Source organism: Mesoplodon densirostris, chromosome 15 (genome assembly GCF_025265405.1).
Source record: "Mesoplodon densirostris isolate mMesDen1 chromosome 15, mMesDen1 primary haplotype, whole genome shotgun sequence".
Lineage (NCBI taxonomy): Eukaryota > Metazoa > Chordata > Mammalia > Artiodactyla > Ziphiidae > Mesoplodon > Mesoplodon densirostris.
The window spans coordinates 17,612,476-17,621,358 of NC_082675.1; positions in this window are offsets into that span (position 1 = coordinate 17,612,476).

Sequence of the window (8,883 nt, forward strand, 5' to 3'; positions counted from 1 at the left end):
TTCCATTTGTAAAGAACACAGTATCTGTGAAGCACAATAGAGCGAGATCTGCCTGTACTAATTTGCTCACCACCAGTTGATAAACACATAGCCATTCTCCCAGTTTCCCTGCTTGAGCTGCACACTGATTGGGGTGGGATGTCTACTCTGCGTGTGGTTCAGGAGTAAATCCTGATTTGTCTAAGTCAGCTATGATGGAACCATGCCCTTGACTGGGCTGGCGGTGGGCTTGGGGCCCAGTCCTGCCCAATTACATTTAAGGGCACATCTCCTGGGGGTAGGGATGGTTTTGCTGGGTCTGTGGGAGGCCTGTGGTACTGCTGCGGCCCTCCTCTCCAGGAGGAAGCCCCTGACACAGCTGACCATGACCTTCGCAGGGCAGGAACAGAAGAATCTGGTCCTTGATGGTGATGTCAAATACGGAATTAACCCACCAAGGGGCGCCCACCCCATAGCTTGGGATTCCTTTTTTTTTCTTTTAAGATTTTTCTTTTTACTATTTTTTATGGTAAAGCAGCATACAACCTGAGATCTACCCTCTTAAAAAACCTTTATGTGGGGCCTCCCTGGTGGCGCAGTGGTTGAGAGTCCGCCTGCCGATGCAGGGGATACGGGTTCGTGCCCCGATCTGGGAGGATCCCATGTGCCGCGGAGCGGCTGGGCCCGTGAGCCATGGCCTCTGGGCCTGCGCATCCGGAGCCTGTGCTCCGCAACGGGAGAGGCCACAGCAGTGAGAGGCCCGCATACCGCAAAAAGAAAAAACAAAAAACAAAAAAAAAAAACCTTTATGTGTACAGTACAGAGTTGTTAATAGATACAGAAAACGTGATCTATACATACAATGGGATTCCTTTTTAGAAGGTAAAATAGAGTCTTGTTGCTTAAATAATTTTTCAGTCAGCAGGAAGTACTCCCATACACAGACTTTTCTAGAGCAGCATTGCTCAAAGTACAATTCTTCTTGTTTTAATACATGACTTTTTGGGGGATAAAATACACATAAAAATCAACATTTTAACCATTTTTAAGTGCACAATTCAGTGGCATCAAGTATATTCATAATATTGTACAACCATCTCAAAGTGTGATTTTTTTTTCTGTTTCAACTTTTTTTTTTTTTTTTTTTTTTTTTTCTTTTTTTGCTGTATGCGGGCCTCTCACTGTTGTGGCCTCTCCCGTTGCGGAGCACAGGCTCCGGACGCGCAGGCCCAGCGGCCATGGCTCACGGGCCCAGCCGCTCCGCGGCACATGGGATCCCCCCAGACCGGGGCACGAACCCGTATCCCCTGCATCGGCAGGCGGACTCTCAACCACTGCGCCACCAGGGAGGCCCTGTTTCAACTTTTTAATGTAAAAAATCAGGTCATGGAAATATAAATCATCATCATCATCATTCTGCAGCACACATTACACTGTGGGTATGGATATTTCCATGTATTATTGGCAAGAGAAACCACAAGAGAACAAAATAACTATTCAAACACTCCTTTCCCCAGGCAGGTTGGCAGTCAGCTGTGGCCCACATTCACAAGAGAATTCCAAAAGAATGCTGTTCCGGGCAGTACAGCAGGGGCATGGATTAACGTGGTTGTTTTAACTCTGATCTTTCAGCACTCGGGCTGGTTTCCTTTCCCACGGCTGAACTTCTGAAGACAGGCCTCACCACGTGCAAATGGCACACTTTCTAGAAAACAGGTGGTGTATGAGACCCTTGCTTTTAGGATCAAAATGTAATTCTTGGACCATGACAACAGCTGGGGAAGGGATGTCAGAGGTTCTTCCCTAGCTCCCTCTGGGGGGTGAGGCCCCAAAACACATCTCTGTGACAAGTTCCCCCTGCTGGATCTGACGTCACCACAGCTGGAAAACCACCTGGGCCAGTGTGGTGGAGCTCACCCCATCCAAATTCCTCCGTTTATATGGAGGGCTGAGGCCCAGAGATGGAGAGGTCACGCCCAAATGAGGTAAGTGGCAGAGCCAGTGTCTCTAGTGAGAGCAGCTGGTGGCCTCAGCATGTGGAGGTGGAAACAGAAGCTGCAAAGAAGAGAAGACTTGGCCAGCACCTGCTTAGCGCTTACTGAACATCTACTGTCCTGTGTGACTTCCCCTTGTCCTCAGTGTCTCTAGGAATTACGGGTTATCGCAACTCCACTTTTCAGATGGGGAAACTGAGGCTTAGCGTGGTTGGCCTGTATGGTGTAAGTCAGATCTCACCACCCCAGAGCCCATGCCGGTTCCATTCTGCTGGACTGTCAGATCTGGGCACAGTCCACCGAGATGGGGCCTCAAGCCAGTCCTGTGTTTTCCATGCCTTTCCCAAACATGGGCATCCACTGGCCATGCCTGGATGGCAGAGAGCCTCCACTTCCTAAGTTCAAGGTGACTGGTGGGTGGTGTCGGGCAACTCCCTTCTCTGCTTAACCTTGGGCCTTCCTCGGCTCCCCCTCTCCTTCCACATGAAGCCACACTGTGAACAAGCCACTGGACCTGGCACGGTCTGGGCCCTGGCCAATTCCACCAAGCACACTAGCCTTTTCTTTAAGTCTCACGGCCAGTGTTTCTGCTGTGCTGTTCCCTCTGCCAGAAGGCTGTTTCCCCTTCTACCTCTGCCAGAAGGCTGTTTCCCCTTCTAACTCCTCCTCATCCTTCAGGTCTTGGTGTAAATGCCCCTTCCTATGAGAAGCCCTCCCCCAGCCCCTCTGACTGGGTCAGGTTGCCTGGCCTCAGAACACACTGGATTTTTCCTCCATAGTGTTCACTGCAGTGTTAAAGAAATAATTTTAAAAATTAACATTCTGCCCACACTAGACTGTGAACTTCATGAAAGCCAGGGACCTGGCTATCTGGTTCCTGCTGTGTGTCCCAGCCTCTGCTCTACTGCTTGGTACACAGTGGGTGCTTAATAAATACCTAGAGAGTGGGTGAATGAAACTATGGCAAGTGGGGCACTATGTCCTCATAGTTGGGGGGGAGTGGGGACATGGGCTAGAGGGCCACACCTCTGCTGGAGAGGTTTGCCGCAGAACCTGGACAGTGTGCACGACTGGTTCCTAAAAATTCAGTGCGACCTCTGTTGAGCAGGCACCTGGGATGTTTCCAGACTCCTCTATTGAGTTTCAGGAGTCTTTGTCCCCGAGAAAAGCTTTGCCACTCGTCCTGTCCACCGAGGTGTGCCTCCACTCCACACTCATTGGGACAGTAAAGTTACTGGCCTGGGTCCTGCAGCAAAGCCAGCTGCCAGGGGGCAGAAGGAGTGAGGGACACACCCCGAGAACCACTAGTGGAATTAGAAGGTAGAAGGGACTTTGTTTTTATGGCCTCAGCTTAGCTTATTTATTTTATTTTTTTAAATTTTTTATTGGGGTATAGTTGATTTACAACATTGTGTTAGTTTCAGGTGTACAGCAAAATGAATCAGTTATACATATAGATATATCCACTCTTTTTTAGATTCTATTCCCATATAGGCCATTACAGAGTACTGAGTAGAGTTCCCTGTGCTATACAGCAGGTTCTTATAGTTATCTATTTTATATATAGCAGTGTGTGTATGTCAATCCCAATCTTCCAATTTATCCCTCCCCCCAACCAGAGGGGGCTTTTGAAATCATCATGCTGGACCCATTCACTCAGCACATGGGGAAACTGAGGCTTACAAAGGGAAGTAGAGTCTGGAAACCAGTCAACAAGATTCAGGGCCAGATCCTGGGTACCCTGAGAGGCGGGCATGGGTGCTTTCACTCTACTTCCACCCAGAATTACTGAGAGCTGGGGAGGGCATTTCTAGAACCATCAACATCCTCACCTTCAGCATCCCCATGTGACATATACCGAGTGCCAACCTGTGTCCCAGGTGGATCCTTAAATTCTTAGGTGCCATCTCCTTGAATATTCTCAGTACTTTGAAGGAGGGGCTATTAGGTACCCATTTTACAGATGAGGAAACCGAGGCTCAGAGAGATTATGTTCTTTGCACACGGTCACACAGCTGGATGTGGTAGAGCTACTAATAGCAATGGTACTTTGTTGTGACACTGTCTTTGGTCAGTGACATGGTTGGGTTTCCTTATAGCATTTTTTCCCCTGAGGCTGCCCCTATAGGTAGACGATGAGGTGGCATTTCTCCCTTTACTCTGTGCTGTTTACATGCCCCAAATACTATGTTCATGCAGCAACTGAAAAAAAAGTTCAAATATTTAGCTGTAGTATGCGGTGCTGTTTTCCTGGGATGGCAGGGAGTACGCCTGCTGGTGTGTGTCGCCTTTGCGTTAATTAGGGAGAAGCGGCAGACGGGCCCCGCGAAACAGCAAGGCGGGTTGGCATGGCAGCTCTTCACACCCAGGGGAGTTGGCTCAACAAAGCCAATTTGGCACACTTAATCCTGCTGAAAACCTGGCAGTTGGGGAGGTGACATCACTGGAATCAATTACCCCCACAATTGCCAGGCCTGGGTAGAAATAACTCAAGAAATCGATTCGTAATAACCACGCCATTCATCGAGGGCTGCCTGCCTGCCAAGTCACCAGCTGCCTGATTTACATTAACCCGTTAAACCCCACATCAGCCCTGAGAGGTAGTTTCCATTATTACTATCCTCGTTTTACAGGTGGGATAACTGAGGCTCAGAGAGGGGAAGTGTGGTAGGCTCAGTAATGGCTCTCAAAGAGATCAGGCGCTAATCCCTGGAGGCCCTCAGTGTGACCTGATTTGGAAGAGGGGTCTTTGCAGATGTGATTAAGGACCTTGAGATGGAGAGATCATCCTGGATTATCTGAGTGGGCCCTAAATGCCATCACAGGTGTCATAAGAGAGAGACGGGGGACTTCCCTGGCGGTCCAGAGGTTAAGACTCCACACTGCCACTGCAGGGGGCATGGGTTCAATCCCTGGTCAGGGAACTAAGATCCCGCAAGCCTTGTGGCACGGCCAAAAGAAGAAAAAAGAAAGAAAAGGAAAAAAAGAGAGAGAGACAGAGAGAGACTTCACACAGAGGAGAAGGCCATGTGAAGCTAGAGGCAGAGACTGGAGTGTTGCAGTCACAAGCCAAGGGAACCTGGAGGCACCAGAAGCTGGATGAGGCCTGAGACAGATTCTCCTCTAGAGCCCTCCGAGGGGGTGCAGTGCTACTGACACCTTGATTTTGCCCCAGTGATACAGGTTTCAGCCTCCAGACTGTGGGAGCATAAATTTAGGTTGTTTTAAACCACCAGGTTTGTGATCATTTGTTACAGCAGCCACAGGAAACTCATACAGAAAATGACTTGTCCACGGCCAAATAGCTATAAAGTGGAGGTGTTGGGCTTGAAACATAGTAAGTGCTCAATAAATGTTACCTGTTATTATTATTATGACCAGGTGCACGTGGGGAGGCTGATTTATAGGATGAAATGTCCAAAAGACCATGAACATGGTCTACTTTATCCATCCCAACAGACTCTGTTGGGAAGGAACAGTCTGAGTAACCCGGATTTGATGATTCAGTTTGGGAAGAAGCTATTAACACTGGGTGGAGCGGGTTCACGAAAATGATGCAACTTTGTAGCATGAACACCTCACGTCCACTGAGTCAATGCCAAGCACTAGGATTAACTCCACTGGCCAAGCTGGTCCCACAAATCGATTTGAGAGCAGGTGTGCAGCCAATGGAGCAAGTGTGATGGCCCACAGAGGTGGCTCCTCTGTGTCTGGCAGTATTTCCCCAAGGACACTTTATTTGTTGTTGATTACAACCTCTGTCCTCTTTGGTTCAGAGTAAACACTCAACACATATGTATTGAGTGTGTGAAGTCTGCCCCATTACAGTAAGCTAAACATAGGGATTGATGGCCTATAGCTAAAGCCAGCTGACTAAAGGCCTATGTGGTTCCTCCCCTTTTCCTCCCGTCCCCTCCCCTCCCCTTCCCTTTCCTTCCCTTCCCTTCCCTTCTGTTCTTTAACAATTTGATCCATTAGGTGGGTCCCAGCAAGGTAAACATCAGCAATGGGGGGAGGGGGAGAGGGTACATGTCAGTCCAAAGAGGGGTGTCATAGCCCAAAAGGGATAAGAAGAGTGTCTGCATGGGGTGAGGGTGGCCCAGCACAGGGGGCCAGAGCTTGCGTGAGTGAGAAGGTCATCCTCCTGGAAAGGCAGCTTGGTATGTGGTGTCAGAACTTGAGTGGGGTGTGGAGGGTATCCTTGTTGGGGGGAGGGCAGCATCAACAATAAGAAATTGTTACACAAGGGGAGTTGGTCCAATAAGTGGACACACTGAAAACAGTGAGGATACTAGGTTTCTCACTGTCTGAGCAGGGAGTTACCAGTATGGAAAGACTAGAATTAACCCTGTGGAGTTAGCCTGGAACTGGATCTATTAGGGAGAACTCATGGTTTTCAGTATCGATAAAAGACTATAGAAATAAATATAGATCAATATAGATATAAATGTGTGTGCACACGTGTGTGTATAACTCAGTCCACTGATAGGATCTAGGGGCAGTGACACCCCCCAAACCATAAGCACATCTAGATCTTGGTTTCTAAATACCATTCTCTACTAAAAGGAACCTGGGTTCTACGGAGAAATGGCTGATTTCAGAGCTAGGGCAGAGAAAGTACAAGATGAGCCTGGAATATCTTGTGTCAAACAGTAAGGAAGTGTTTAAAGAATGATGGAGACATGTCAGAAGGACACAGAAGCCAGATTAAAGGGGCTATCATGGGCCAAATCTAGGATACACTGGGCACCCAAATAAATAATGACAGTAATGGATTGTAACCCATGGAATCGAGAGTCTGTACTGATGGAAATAAATAAATGGAAAGTATGAAGAGAGATGGAATATTTACCTAGTCTCAGAGTACCTCCCTATGAAATATTTATTAATTTCAAAGAGGAAAAGAAGAAATTCAGAGTGGGAAGCCTGGAAGACACCATCTTATTCAAGTGATTACAATTAACATCATCCATAATTGGACAAATTGAAGTCACCTATCATCTGTTATGATGCAATAAGGACACAGCATCACTTCTGTGATATTTCATGATATACAGAATCCACAACTTGCATCTAATCTATGATGCATGGTCTGAACCTAATTGAGAGGAAACATCGGACAAACCTAAACTGAGGGACATTCCCCAAAGCACCTGTCCTGACTCTTCAAAACAGTCCAGGTCACGAGAGCCAAACAAAGACTGGGGAATGTTCCAGACTGAAGGAGACTCAAGAGACAGGACCATTACATGCAACATGAGATCCTGAACTGGACCCTTTTGCTACAAAGGACATCCTTTGGACAAGTGGCAAAAGTTGATGAGCTCTGAGTATTAGACACATTAAAAATGTATCAGTGTTAGTTTTCTGCATTGATGGATGTATTGCGATTCTGTAGGAGAATATCCTTTTTTGGAGGAAATACACGTTAAAGTATTTAGGGTGATGGGGCATTGTGTCAGCAACTTAGGCTCAAATGATTCAGGAACAAAAAGCTATTTGAATTGTACACTTAACTTCTATGTAAGTTTGAGATCGTGTCAAAAGAAAAAAAAAGTTTTGTGTTTTTTTGTTTTTTTGTTTTTTTTTGTGGTATGCGGGCCTCTCACTTTTTTGTGGTCTCTCCTTTTGTGGAGCACAGGCTCCAGATGTGCAGGCCCAGGGGCCATGGCTCACGGGCCCAGCCGCTCCGTGGTATGTGGGATCTTCCCGGACCGGGGCACGAACCCGTGTCCCCTGCATCGGCAGGCGGACTCTCAACCACTGCGCCACCAGGGAAGCCCAAGTTTTGTGTTTTTAATGCTAATACATAGCATTAAAAAAGTGTTTTAAAATTAGTTGCCAACATCTAAAAATCAAGAGATTTTGCCCTCAGCTCTAGGTTTCTGACTTCCCTTGAGAAATCTGAAAAGCTAGCAACTCCGGGAATGAGTTGTGCCACAGTGCCATTTAGATGGTCTGTGTGATCCCCAGTTCTCCACAGTCCCCTTCACTCCTTATTGTGTAACCCTCAGCCCACAGCATCCATCTATGCTTCCAGCCTGGCCCCTAGGACCAGCCCAACCCCTGTCATAAGCTATGGGAATCCATAGAGCAGGTACTTAAAACATTTGTTGGATGGATGGGTGGGTAGACGGGTGGATGGACGAACTTTCAAGACATCGCATTAACCCAGAGCAACAACCTATCGCAGCACCTTAAACCCATGTTCCATGGCAAGACAATTCTTCCAGACTTGAATTTTTTATATCAGCCATAATCTCTGGTGGTTTGCCTGCGATGGAGCAAGTTGAGAAATCAGGGCGTTGTCTGAGGCTGGAGGTCCCCATGTGGGTTGTGATCTTTCTGTGGAATTAATGGCAGTGTCTGAAATGTAGGTGGGGTTCTGGCACTGGGTCAAAGTGCTGGGAGGGCTGGTGAGGGAGGCTTCAAGGAGATGGTATCTTAGGATGCCTGAGGGGGTGAGGTTGGGTGGGCTGGGAACAAGCCAAAGTTGATGGCTTGGGCTTCCTATTAGTGGGTGAGCTGACTTTATGGGACATGTCAGGGTTTGGGTCATGGGTGAAAAGTGATGATAGCCTTGTCTCCCCCAGAACCTCTCATTTCCTGACTGTACATGGGTCGTGTCCTTGGTTTGGAACAGCCTCTTCTCCCATTTGCCCCCTAAAAGATTAAATTGAAAATATTGAATAAGGTCTGGCAATTATTTTTCTGACACCGGTGATTTCTCATTGCCCTTAGGATAAAATCCAAACTATACCACCCTCTACCTAACCCAACAAGCCCCTGCTCACCTCCCTGAGTTCAATTCCTATCCCTCCACTCCTCTCCCTCTTCCTCTCACTTGCTCCCCTCCCATTCCCTCCCCCGTTCCCCCTGGCTGCTTGCACACACCAAGTTTTTTGCCACC